This window comes from Mustelus asterias, chromosome 15 (assembly GCF_964213995.1).
Source record: "Mustelus asterias chromosome 15, sMusAst1.hap1.1, whole genome shotgun sequence".
Taxonomy (NCBI): Eukaryota; Metazoa; Chordata; class Chondrichthyes; order Carcharhiniformes; family Triakidae; genus Mustelus; species Mustelus asterias.
This window is the reverse complement of record NC_135815.1, coordinates 93,164,410-93,178,570: the sequence shown is the minus strand read 5'-3', so window position 1 is coordinate 93,178,570 and position 14,161 is coordinate 93,164,410. Positions and strand designations below refer to the sequence as shown.

Below are 14,161 nucleotides of genomic sequence, written 5' to 3'. Positions count from 1 at the left end.
GCGCTGTAGGGATTCTATTCTATGATAAATTGTGACTGATTCCCCAACTGGAGAAAACTGTCTCTGCAATGTCATTCTATCAACGCCGTTCATTATTAAAAACACTTTTACACATCTCTTAGCTAAGGGCAGCACGGTGGCACAGTGGTTAGCACTGCTGCCTCAGAGTGCCAACAGACCCGGGTGCGATTCCTGGCTTGGGTCACTGTCTTTGCGGAGTTTGCACATTCTCTCCGTTTCTTCTGGGTGCTCCAGTTTCCTCCCACAGTCCGAAAGACGCACTGGTTAGGGTGCATTGGCCATGCTAAATTCTCCCTCAGTGTACCCGAACAGGTGTCGGAGTGTGGCGACTAGGGGATTTTCACAGTAACTTCATTGCAGTGTTAATGTAAGCCAACTTGTGATTAATAAATGAACTTTAAACCCAGAGATCTGCAAAGGCTGAGTCATTGAATATCAAGGGTGAGTTAAACAAACATTCGATCTACAAGGGAGCCAATAGTTATGGGGGACAGGTAGGAAAGTGAAGTTAAGGTAAAGGTCAGATTTTATCAGGTCAGATGCTACGATTTTATTATAAGGTGGAACAGGCATGAGGAGTTCATGGCTTGCTCCTGCTCTGACTTATTATGTTCTTATGTTCTAGTTTCTCTAAGCACCAAGTCCACAGCTTGTATTTCCTTTTTAACTGATTCCCCGCCTCAAGAGTCTGCAGCCCAGGATTGGTTTATCAATGGTTTTTAGGGTTAGAAATCGCAAGGTGAGAGGGGGTTGAGGAAGATAGTGGATGTCTTGGAGGGGTGTCAGAGATTGGAGGAAAGAAATTGGGGATGGAGATAGTCCGGGATCAATGGGGTGATTGAGTCTTGGTGATGGAAGGATGTGCCAGCCCTTGGAAAGGGTTCAGAGGAGCTTCGCAAGAATGATCCCCGGAATGAAGAGCTTGTCGTATGAGGAACGGTTGAGGACTCTGGGTCTGTACTCGTTGGAGTGTAGAAGGATGAGGGAGGGATCTTATTGAAACTTACGGGATACTGTGAGGCCTGGATAGAGTGGACGTGGTGAGGATGTTTCCACGAGTAAGAAAAACTAAAACCAGAGGGCACAACCTCAGACTAAAGGGAAGATCCTTTAAAACAGAGATGAGGAGGAATTTCTTCAGCCAGAGAGTGGTGAATCTGTGGAACTCTTTGCCGCAGAAGGCTGTGGAGGCCAGGTCATTGAGTGTCTTTAAGACAGAGATAGGTAGGTTCTTGATTAATTAGGGGATCAGGGGTTATGGGGAAAAAGCAGGAAAATGGGGATGAGAAAAATATCAGCCATGATTGAAGGCGGAGCCGACTCGATGGGCCGAGTGGCCGAATTCTGCTCCTATGTCTTATGGTCTTATGTTAATTGTTCAAATTAAGATTATGTAGATACAGATAGAGGGCATTAATTGGCTGGTTGCCTGAGCACATGCAAGGTGGGTAGCACAGTGGCACAGTGGTTGGTACTGCTGCCTCACAGCGCCAGGGACCCGGGTTCGATTCCCGGCTTGGGTCACTGTCTGTGTGGAGTCTGCACGTTCTCCCCGTGTCTGCATGGGTTTCATCTAGGTACTCCGGTTTCCTCCCACGGTCCAAAGATGTGTGGGTTAGGTGGATTGGCCATGCTAAATTGTCCCTTAGTGTTAGGGGGACTAGCTAGGGTAAATGCATGGCGTCATGTGGTTATGGCCTGGGTGGGATTGTGGTCGATGCAGACTCGACGGGCCAAATGGCCTCCTTTTGCACTGTAGCGTTTCTATGAATGGGGGGAGCATGAGCACAGATTGCGTTGATGGGGGTCACTCATTGTGAGGGGGTCAGTGATGGGGGTTCAGGACCTTATATATAAAGGACCTTATATCTCATCTCCTTTTATTCTCTTAGTCGCCATGTTTATCGTGGCCCTGGAAACTCGGCTGACAAGGATTTAAAACATAAAGCACACAGCTTCCTTGAAAGCATTCATTGATCAACCTGTCTCCCAAGTGTGGATTAGTTACTAGGTTCTTGTTTGCTTCTCTTAAAATTGGTTTGGGTTCTTGTTTCAGATTTAACTTCACACTCAATCCAAAACCAGAAATTGAGGGCGGTTAATATGATCACAATTCGTTCTGAATCCGAATTATCCTCTTAAAGAAAGGTGTTTCCCACAGGAAAGGGGCGAGAAACTTCATACTGAATTACTTGACATTGCTGCTGGAATTCAGAATAATGAGGGGGAATCTCATAGAAACCTATAAAATTCCAGCAGGAAGGATGTTCCCAATGGATGTTCCCAATGTTCCCAACATCCTCTCGCCAGCCAGCAACGCCCATATCCCACGAATGAATGAAAAATAGTTGGGGTGTCCAGAATCAGGTGTCATAGTCTGAGGATACAGGGGTAGACCATGTAGGACAGAAGTGAGAAGACATTCCTCACACAGAGGGTAGTCAACCTGTGGAATTCGCTATCACAGAAAGTAGTTGATTCCAAAACATTGAGGTAGTTCGATATCGCACTTGAGGCAAAGGGGATCAAAGGATAGGGGGGGAAAGCGGGATCAGGATATTGAGTTGGATGATCAGCCATGAACATAATGAATGGTGGAGCAGGCTCAAAGGGCCGAATGGCCTCCTCCTGTTCCTATTTTCTATGTTCCTTCTGTACAACTTATGAAACGCATGAGGATAGTACACAGTATGCGGGATGGATGGCCATAATAATGTAAGGAAGTCAACCCTTTCTTCCCATTAAATGTACAAGCTAGTCCTTTAACACTTGACCAAATCTAGGAAACGGATTCTCATGACTTCTCCCCAACCCTGGGACATCGCCACACCCCATGGAAAGAATTAAGTTGCTAACCGTTACAGAACTTTATAGATTCTGAAACATATTTCTTGTTACGTACGACCCTCCCCACCTCCACAGTCACAACACGTGTCAACAATTTCAGACCACATTACTGTTGGCATCTGTGTTCCATTAATGTTCTATAAGAAGCAGAAGGTCTCACAAATTATGCAGAAGGCGCATGCCAAAAATCTGGTCCCTGTACATGCCATATTCCCTCCCTTTACCACAATGTGCATTAACTGGACTGCATTTGATGGGCCAGAAACATGCTGCCAACACATGTCCTTTTTTCCAGAAACCCCAAGTACTGGCTCCTAAGGTCACCTGGTCCATCAAATGCAGTTCATGTGTTCCCGTGACCAAAGTACATTTAGATCCACTGTATGTAGCAGTAGTGGAAATGGCTAAGACGAGGTTTCCTGAGGGCCTTCGGTTTGAAATCGCTATTATTTTGGTATTCTCCCCCGGGAAAAGGCACAGGACGGCTGGTGGAGGAAACGGAAGACTGTCACATTAATATTGTTCTGTGGTGACTGTCCCTTTAAGGGCAACACTGTAGAAGAGGGTCACCTGGCTTGAGGGACCATTTGGGATTGAGAGTGGGGTATTCATCCCAGGGGTCTCTGGTCTGAAGACATCTAGAAGACACTTAGAGACGGAGAGTGGGTAATCACCCCAGAGGGTGCTGTCCTCTAGTCTGAAGACATCCAGAAAACATTTAGGGACTGGGACAACTTTTTATTCATGGGATGTAGGCATTGTTGGCAAGGCCAACATTTATTGTCTATCCCTAATTGTCCTTGAACTGAGTGGCTTGCTAGGCCATTTCAGAGCACAGTTAAGATTCAACCACATTGCTGTGGGTCTGGAGTCACATATAGGCCAGACCAGGTAAGATCTAGCAGATTTCCTTCCCTAAAGAACATAAGTGAACCTGGGGGAGTTGTCAGCCTCTCTACAGTTTGTTCTTGTTAATAAATACCTTTTGCGTTCCTGATAAAGTCCTGTCCAGGTATTATCCCCGTGCGTGCTGAGCTGTTGTAACCTCCTCTTATCTCACAACCCTGTGCGTTTCACCAATCCTGGCCTCCTGAGCAACCCTATTTTTATCACTTCACTATTGGCAACCATGTTAGGTCCAGGCCCAAAGCTCTGGAATTCACTCCCGAACCATTTTAGGAAGACTTTCCCTAAAAAAGCATTTTTGGACAAAGCTTTTGATCATCAGCCCTAATATCTCCTGAACTGGCTTGTTGTCAAATGTTTTTTCGAAACCCAAATACAGGCTCCAAATGTCACCTGGCCCATCAAATCACGTTCATGTGTTCCCGTGATCAAAGTACACTTCGATCCACTTCACATTATTCATAAGCAGTGGAAATGGCTAAGAAAAGGTTCTCTCTGGGCTTTAGTTCGAAAGCGCCATTATTTTAGTATCCTCACCCCAATGAAGTTACCAGATTAAAGATGCTATACAAATGCCTTTACTTTCTCAGAAGACTAAGGAAATTTGCTATGTTCACGATGACTCCCACCAACTTTTACAGATGCACCATAAAAAGCATTCTTTCCGGATGTATCACAGCTAGGTATGGCTCCTGCTCTGTACAGGACTGCAAGAAACTACAAACGGTCGTGAATGAAGCCCAGTCCATCACTCAAACCAGCCTCTCATCCATTGACTCTGTCTACACTTACCCCTGCCTCGGAAAAGCAGCCAGCATAATTAAGGACCCCACGCACCCCGGACATTCTCTCTTCCACCTTCTTCCATTGGGAAAAAGATAAATAAGTCTGAGGTCACGTATCGATTGACTTAAGAATCGCTTCTTCCCTGCTGCCATCAGACTTTTGAATGGACCTACCTCGCATTAAGTTGATCTTTCTCTGCACCCTAGCTATGACTATAACATTACATCCTGCACTCTCTCCTTTCCTTCTCTATGAACGGTATGCTTTGTCTGTATAGTGCGTAAGAAACAATACTTTTCACTGTACATGTGACAATTATAACTCAACTCAAATCAAATCAAATGTAAGTTGTTATTGTTGACTTTCCCCCTGAGGAGAGGATAAAGGCACATCCTACATTATTGTACCTCGTTTGGGAGTGCTTGATGCTGACACTTGGTAACCAACATGCACAGTGTTCCCTTTCCTTATGCAAACATCCATTATCACACAATCTTGAAAAGTATTCAGAAAATGATTGCAGAAACAAAACTGCGTGGATGCTGGAAATCTGAAATAAAACAGGACTGGAAATACTCAGCAGCATCTGATTTTTAATTTGATTTGATTTATTATTGTCACATGGAATCATAGGATCCTACAGTGCAAAAGAAGGCCATTTGGCCCATCGAGTCTGCACAGACCACAATCCCACCTAGACCCTATCCCCATAGCCCCATGTATTTACCCTAGCTCGTCCCCCTGACACTAAGAGGAAATTTAGCATGACCAATCCACCTAACCCGCACATCTTTGGAGTGTGGGAGGAAACCGGAGCACCCGAAGGAAACCCACGCAGACACGGGGAGAACATGCGAACTCCACACAGTCACCTGAGGCTGGAATTGAAGCCGGGTCTGTGCGGTGAGGCAGCAGTGATAACCACTGTGCCACCATGCCGCCCATGTATTAGTATACAGTGAAAAGTATTGTTTCTTGCATGCTATACAGACATAGCACACCATTCATAGAGTACAGAGGGCAGAAGCAAAGAAGAGAATGCAGAATATAGTGTTACAGCCATAGCTAGGGTGTCGACAAAGGTCAACTTAATAGAAGGTAGGTCCATTCAAAGGTTTGATGGCAGCAGGGAAGAAGCTGTTCTTGAGTCTGTGGGAGAGAAAAAGAAGAGTTAACCTTTCAGGTTAGGCAGAGGTCACCAAAGATTAATTCTTGTTTATCTCTGAACAAGCTTTTTCAGCATTTTCTGTTCCTATTTATTGCAGTTTTGTTTCTCCCCAATTTTCAGCTCAGGAAGTTCAATTTCTGACTTCAATGTGTCTTAGGAAATCATAGAATCACAGAATCGCAGAATCCTACATTGCAGAATGAGGCCATTTGGCCCATCGAGTCTGCACCGACCACAGTCCCACCCAGGCCCTATCCCCGTAACCCTTGTATTCACCCCGACACTTTCCCCCGACACTAAGGGGCAATTGAGCATGGCCAATCAACCTAACCCACACATCTTTTGACTATGGGAGGAAACCGGAGCACCCGGAGGAAATCCACGCCGACACGGGGAGAACATGCAAACTCCACACAGACAGTGACTCAAGGTCGGAATTGAATCCGGGTCCTTGGCGCTGTGAGGCAGCAGGGCTAACCACTGTACCACTGTGCCGCCCGGAGGGTCCAGAGGGTTTGGGTCATTCTCAGATTACCTCTTTAAACTTAAGGCTCAATAATTTTTAACATTCTTGGTCATCCAATAGAACATTTGGCATTCCTATCTATGGACCTCTGCAATTTCACCATAACACCTCACGCTCAGTCAAGTAGACATCCATCTAACCTGAGCCAGGATATTGTGGCTCCAGAATTTTGTGTGAGGGCTTTTGGGCCTGATCTAGGAAGAAGCCTCCACCCACTGCATGGAAATGCCAAGGATTCTCATCCTCCTTCACTCTCTGTTGGTGTTCCTACTGCTGTCTGTTAATTGCATATTTAATTTTTTTTGATTGTGTGTAGGTCTAAATCATTAAGGAGCTTTCACTTGAGCATAGATAAAGAGACACGGTGACACAGTGGTTAGCATTGCTGCCTCACAGTTCCAGGGACCCGGGTTCAAGTCCGGCCTTGGATCACTGTCTGCGTGGAGTTTTCATTTTCTTCCCGTGTCCACGTGGGTTTCCTCCGGGTGCTCCGATTTCCTCCCACACTCCAAAGATGTGCAGGTTAGATGGATTGGCCATGCTAAATTTCCTCTTCGTGTTCAAGGATGTGCCAGGATGTGCCAGTCAGATGGATTGGCCATGGCAAATGTATGGCATTATGGGTAAGGGTGGGGGAAAGAGCTTGGGTAAGGTACTCTGTCCAAGAAAGTCGGTGCAGATGGGCCGAATGGCCTCCTTCTGTACTGTAGGGATTCTATGTGACACTCATGAAACTGTGGTGCCGTTGTGAGGTGGGGATGTCGACGTTGGACTGGGGTGGACACAGTAAGAAGTCTCACAATGCCAGGTAAAAGTCCAACAGGTTTATTTGGAATCATGAGCTTTCGGAATGCTGCTCCTTCATCAGGTGAGTCTTGATGAAGGAGCAGCGCTCCAAAAGCTCGTGATTCCAAATAAACCTGTTGGACTTTAACCTGGTGTTGTGGTGCAGTTGAGTGCGGAGATATATGCTTGCACTGTTTAACTCTGTTTAACCCCTTACTATACTCCTTATACACCTATGACTGTGTGGCCAAATTCCCTTCCAATTCGATTTTCACGTTTGCTGACAACACCACCGTAGTGAGTCGGATCTCAAACAATGACGAGACAGAGTACAGGGATGAGACAGAGAATCTGGTGAACTGGTGCGGCAACAATAATCTCCTCCTCAATGTCAACAAAACGAAGGAGTTTGTCATCGATTTCAGGAAGCGTAAAGGAGAACATGCCCCTGTCTACATCAACGGGGATGAAATAGAAAGGATTGAAAGTTTCAAGTTTTTAAGTGTTCAGATCACAAACAATCTGTCCTGGTCTCCCCATGCTGACACTATAGTTAAGGAAGCCCACCAATGCCTCTACTTTCTCAGAAGACTAAGGAAATTTGGCATGTCAGCTACGATTCTCACCAACTTTTACAGATGCACCATAGAAAGCATTCTTTCTGATTGTATCACAGTTTGGTATGGCTCCTGCTCTACCCAAGACTGCAAGAAACTAGAAAAAGTCGTGAGAGTAGCCCAATCCATCACGCCTCCCATCCATTGACTCTGTCTACACTTCCCGCTGCCTCGGCAAAGCAACCAGCATAATTAAGGACCCCATGAACCCCGGAAATTCTCTCTTCCACCTTCTTCCTTCGGGAAAAAGATACAAAAGTCTGAGGTCATGCACCAACCGACTCAAGAACAGCTTCTTCCCTGCTGCTGTCAGACTTTTGAATGGACCTACCTCGCACTAAGTTCATCTTTCTTTACACCTTAGCTATGACTGTAACACTACATTCTGCACTCTCTCCTTTCCTTCTCTATGAACAGTATGCTTTGTCTGTATAGCGTGCAAGAAACAATGCTTTTCACTGTATGTTAATACATGTGACAATAATAAATCAAATCAAATCAAATCAAACTCTGCAAATAAATGTAAAACTGAGTAAAGGTTGGTGCTATACTTTTATCAATTGGCTATCTGAAAAAAATAGCTCAGACCTCCCTGATAAACAGCAAAGTGGGAGATGACACTGATCTCCCCTGCTGAAGCCGGAAACATAGAAGTTAAGGGGTACAGTGATTTCGACAGCTTGGCAAAGCATGGGAATATGGACCCTTGAACCTTCGGCAGGCTAAGGTAGGAGAAGTGATCACTGGAAGATCCTTTGTGGACATGTCAGACCTTTCGATTCAAATTACTGAGTTTTGAAACTGACAGTAGATATTGCTGGTTAGCAGCCAGATGTTGGCTGATGTTCCTTGCACGGCAGATGTGTGGATCCCTGATTGACGCAAACCAAATGAAAGGAAATCTCTAACAGCTGCCTCGCGAGGAACGTGTCAAACAAGACAAACCGCACACCAGAAACAAATGGCTAATAAAAGCCTCAATATAAGACAGGCTGGAGCAATCCAAAACAAATCAGTCTCAACACCTGAGGAAAGTAGAAAGGAATCAGCCACAACAGAAGCAGGCAATGAAAACAAAATTCAAACTTTACCTCACACCGGAAAGAATGCCTTCAAAAAAAAAGCATTAGTCAAAGTGTCTGTCCAATAAAACTTGACAGCAAACAAGACATTTGAAACCGTAAAATCCTTATACCCAGTTTTAAGCCCCTTAATAACTTAATATTAATACATGGAAGTTTAAAATTCATAACCTCCAGAGACAGATGTGGGGATGGCGATGTGCGATTAGATTATGTGCGGTTATGAGCGGCACGGTGGCACAGCGGTTAGCATTACTGCCTCACAGCACCAGGGACCCGGGTTCGATTCCCGGCTTGGGTCACTGTCTGTGTGGAGTTTGCACATTCTCCCCGTGTCTGCATAGGTTTCCTTCGGGTACTCCGGTTTCCTCCCACCGTCCAAAGATGTGCGGGTTAGGCCATGCTAAATTGCCCCATAGTGTCAGGGGGCTAGTAGGATAAATAAGTAGGGTTATGGGGATGGGGTCTGGGTGGAATTGTAGTCTGAGCAGACCCGATGGGCCGAATGGCCTCCTTCTGCACTATAGGGATTCTATATCTATATGCGGGGTTACGGAAATAGGGCCTGGGTGGGATTGTGGTGGGTGCAGACTTGATGGGCCGAATGGCCTCCTTCTGCACTGTAGGGATTCTATGATTGTATGATTCTCGACCACATCCACCCATTGCAAAGCAGGCAGTCACCAATGTTGTGATACTTACTCAGCTCAATCATCTCAGCTTTCAGCCAGTTCTGACCGCCCATTCTATTGGCTGGAAGCATTAGAACAGGGGTGCATACTGCGAATGGCTAGCCCCCATAAAAGGTAGCCTGCAAAGATGGGGTATTTTGTGGCTCGAACAGGGGCTAACAATGATGCGGGACGTGGATTTGGCCTGGGAAACATTTGCAAAAAAAAGGTTATAACATGGGAGAGCACAGGCCGCAAGGCGTTCCGACACTGCACTGGCGGGCCTTGGCAGACGAGATTGAGAGATGTCCTTTTTACGTACGGATGTATGAGGCCCCTCAGAAAAGTGCTGAGGAGACAACAAGAATAGGTACCAATAGAATCCCTACTGAAGGAGGCCCTGCAAGTCTGCACTGAAAGATCATCTTGCCCAGGCCCACAACCGACTGTCCCCTTCACCTCCCCTTTTTCCCCTCACCCGACCCCTGTAACCCCATGCATTTACAATCCCTAACTTATACATCTTAGGACACTGAGGGACAATCCACCTAGCCCACACATCTTCAGACTGTGGGAGGAAACCAGAGCACTCAGAGGAAACCCCCGCAGACACAGGGAAAATGTGCAAACCCCGCACAGACCGTGACCCAAGGCCGGAATTGAACCCGGCTCCCTGGCGCTGTTGGGCAACAGTGCTAACTACTGTGCCACCGTGCCGCCCATGGTGGTCAAGCCCCAAGATCTGAATGCAATGTCGTAAGAAGTTCAAGGACCTCACATGAGCGATCAAGGTTTGTCAAGGCATCTTTGAATGCCATATCCTGCCGGCTGCACCATTAGCCACAGACTCAATCCACCCTCCCATCACTTTTCTACCAACAATTTCTATCAATCAGGATGCATACCAACTATAACAACATAAGAAAGGAGTGGGAGTACCTGTACAGCCCCTCAAGCCTGCTCCACCACTCAGTAAGTTCCTGCCTGATCTGATCTTGACCTCAGCTCCACTTTCCTGCCTATTCCCCATAAGCCTTGACTTCCCTATAGTTCAAGGATCTGTCTAACTCCGCCTTGAATATATTCACTGACCCAGCCTCCACTGTTCCCCCACAGTAGAGAATTCCAAAGATACACGGCCCACTGAGAGAAGAATTTCCTATTAATCTCAATCTTGAATGAGCAGCCCCTTATTCTGAACTATGGCTCCTGGTTCTAGATTCTCCCATGAAGGGAAAACCTCAGATTCTACTCTGTCAAGAACCTCAGAATTGTTTCAATAAGATTACCACTCAGCCTTCTAACCTCGAATGGCTATAGGCCTAACATTTATAGATTTCACCTTACCCGCACACACCAAAGACTCCGACAAGTTTCACTCATATTCTACTGCTTGCACATATGGTCAGATATTTGATCCAGACATCACACAAACATATTGGGCATGATCATAGAATCCCTACATTGCAGAAGAAGGCCATTCGGCCCATGGAGCCTGCACCAACAACAATCCCACCCAGGCCCCATCCCCGTAACCCTACGTACTTACCCTGCTCATCCCCCTGACACTAAGGGGCAATTTAGCACGGCCAATGCACCTAACCCGCAAAGCTTTGGACTGTGGGAGGAAACCGGAGCACCTGGAGGAAACCCATGCAGATACGGGGAGAACGTGCAAACTCCACACAGACAGTGACCCGAGGACGGAATTGAACCCGGGTCCCTGGCGTTGTGAGGCAGCAGTGCTAACAACTCTGCCACCGAGTTTTTCCTCATCGAGCCTGTCAAATGCCCCTCCACAACACTGAATTACCGTGCAGGTTCTGCTGATAGAGAATTTCAGAGACAGAGATACAGGAATTCAAATCAATGTTCTCAACCATTTGCAGACGCCCAGTAACAGCAATGTGTACCATCTACAAGATGCACTGCAATAATTCACCAAAGATCCTTAGGGAAGAGCTATATGATAAATGGCAGAACCATAAAGGGTGTAGGTACGCAGAGGGACCTGGATGTGCAAGTCCACATATCCTTGAAGGTGACGTCACAGGTGGAGAAGGTGGTGAAGAAGGCATATGGCATGCTTGCCTTTATAGGACGGGACATAGAGTATAAAAGTTGGGGTCTGATGTTGCAGATGTATAGAACGTTGGTTCGGCCGCATTTGGAATACTGCGTCCAGTTCTGGTCGCCACACTACCAGAAGGACGTGGAGGCTTTGGAGAGAGTACAGAGGAGGTTTACCAGGATGTTGCCTGGTCTGGAGGGGCTTAGTTATGAGGAGAGATTGGGTAAACTGGGGTTGTTCTCACTGGAAAGACGGAGGATGAGGGGAGACTTAATAGAGGTGTATAAAATTATGAAAGGCATTGATAGGGTGAACGGTGGGAAGCTTTTCCCCAGGTCGGTGGTGACGTTCACGAGGGGTCATAGGTTCAAGGTGAAGGGGGGGAGGTTTAACACAGATATCAGAAGGACGTATTTTACACAGAGGGTGGTGGGGGCCTGGAATGCGCTGCCAGGCAAGGTGGTGGAGGCGGACACACTGGGAACGTTTAAGACTTATCTAGATAGCCACATGAACGGAGTGGGAATGGAGGGATACAAAAGAATGGTCTAGTTTGGACCAGGGAGCGGCACGGGCTTGGAGGGCCGAAGGGCCTGTTCCTGTGCTGTATTGTTCTTTGTTCTTTGTTCTTTGTTCTTAGACAGCACCTTCCAAACCCATGACCACTTCCATCTAGAAGGATGAGGGCAGCAAATACATTGGAACACCACCACCTGCAAGTTCCCCTCCAAGCCACTCACCATCCTGACTTGGAAATATATTGCCGTTCCTTCACAGTCGCTGGGTCAAAATCCTGGAATTCCCTCCCTAACGGCATTGTGGGTCAACCCACAGCACGTGGACTGCAACGATTCAAGATGGCAGCTCACCACCACCTTCTCAGGGGTAACCAGGGATGGGCAACAAATGCTGGCCAGCCAGTGACGCCCATGTCCCATGAATGAATATAAAAAAACAATAAAGACGGACCATGTTTATAGGAACAGATCTTGATTCAGCACACCAACCTCCATTGCCCTAGACATAGGTGAGACAAATTTGGGAATAATGACGGAGAACATGGTTGCTCAGGCTTCAAAGCCTGACACCAAAGTCTGCTTTTCCCAATAAAAGCAAATTACTGCGGATGCTGGAATTTGAAACCGAAAGAGAAAATGCTGGAAAATCTCAGCAGGTCTGGCAGCATCAGTAAGGAGAGAAAAGAGCTGACGTTTCGAGTCCAGATGACCCTTTGTCAAAGCTAAAAGGTACAGAAAGTGGGAGATATTTATACTGCAGGGGGAGGGAATGAGAGATAGTCATAGCCACAAAAACAGGGGGAAAGGCTGCTAATGGCAGCCCATAGAGAGAATAGAAGGTGTGAATGGCCAAACGGCAGAGAAGCTGAAATCAGAGGGTAAACTGTGACAGATGAACATGTGGGGGGAGGGGAGAGATGGGTGGGAGAGAGGTAAAATTGAGAAAAAGGGGGAAAGGGAAGCAAGGAGGAGAAAATGCAATCCATACAATCCCTACAGTGCAGAAGGAGGCCATTTGGCCCATCAAATCTGCACCGTCAACAATCCCACCCAAGCCCTATCCCCAAAACCCCACATATCTACCCTACTAATCCCTCTAACATGCACATCATGGGACACTAAGGGACAGTTTAGCACGGCCAATCAACCTAGCCCTCACGTCTTTAGACTGTGGGAGGAAACCCACGCAGACACGGGGAGAATGTGCAAACTCCACACAGACAGTGACCCAAGCTGGGAATTGAACCTGGGTCCCTGGCGTTGTGAGGCAGCAGTACTAACCACTGTGCCACTCATAGAATCATAGAAACCCTACAGTGCAGAAAGCACTGCACTCATAAAACAACGTTGCCCAACGTGGGGTTCGAACCCACAACTCTGAAATTAAGAGTCTCATGCTCTACTGGCTGAGCTAGCTGGGCATGTGGTGGGGAGAAGTTCTTGATTTTAGATCACAATCGGCAAATATAATCTCCCTGGAAATATATTAGTGTGCACACAATGTAAAGCACTTTGGAACTAAAGGATGCAGGATTTTTGGTTTGATTTGATTTATTAGTGTCACATATATTGGGATGCAGTGAAAAGTATTGTTTCTTGCGTGCTATACAGACAAAGCATACCGTTCATAGAGAAGGAAAGGAGAGATTGCAGAATGCAGTGTTACAGTCATAGCTAGGGTGCAGAGAAAGATCAACTTTGTGTGAGGTAGGTCCATTCAAAAGTCTGATGGCAGCAGGGAAGAAGCTGTTCTTGAGTTGGTGGGTACATGACCTCAGACTTCTGTATCTTTCTCCCAACGGAAGAAAGTGGAAGAGAGTCTGTCCGGGGTGCGTGGGATCCTTGATTATGCCGGCTGAGGACACAGCCTGTGGGGCGCCGGTGTTGATAATATTGAATTAATGACATATACTGTCATTCACCACTCCTGCAAGGTTTGACCCAGTGAAACCAGTAATTAAGAAGGCAAATGGAATTTTGTCCTTCATTGCTAGAGGGATGGAGTTTAAAAACAGCGAGGTTATGTTGCAGCTGTATAAGGTGCTGATGAGGCCACACCTGGAGTACTGTGCACAGTTTTGGTCCCCTTACTTGAGGATGGATATACAGGCACTGGAGGGGGTGCAGAGGAGATTCACTAGGTTGATTCCAGAGCTGAGAGG

General features: G+C 46.6%; 1 non-coding gene across 1 annotated transcript; it reads right to left on the bottom strand.

Moving 5' to 3' along the window:
* Positions 1-13,347: 13,347 nt before the first annotated feature.
* Positions 13,348-13,420, bottom strand: trnak-cuu (transfer RNA lysine (anticodon CUU)). The gene has a single exon. It is a non-coding gene; the product is annotated as a tRNA-Lys (tRNA).
* Between the last annotated feature and the right edge of the window lie 741 nt (positions 13,421-14,161).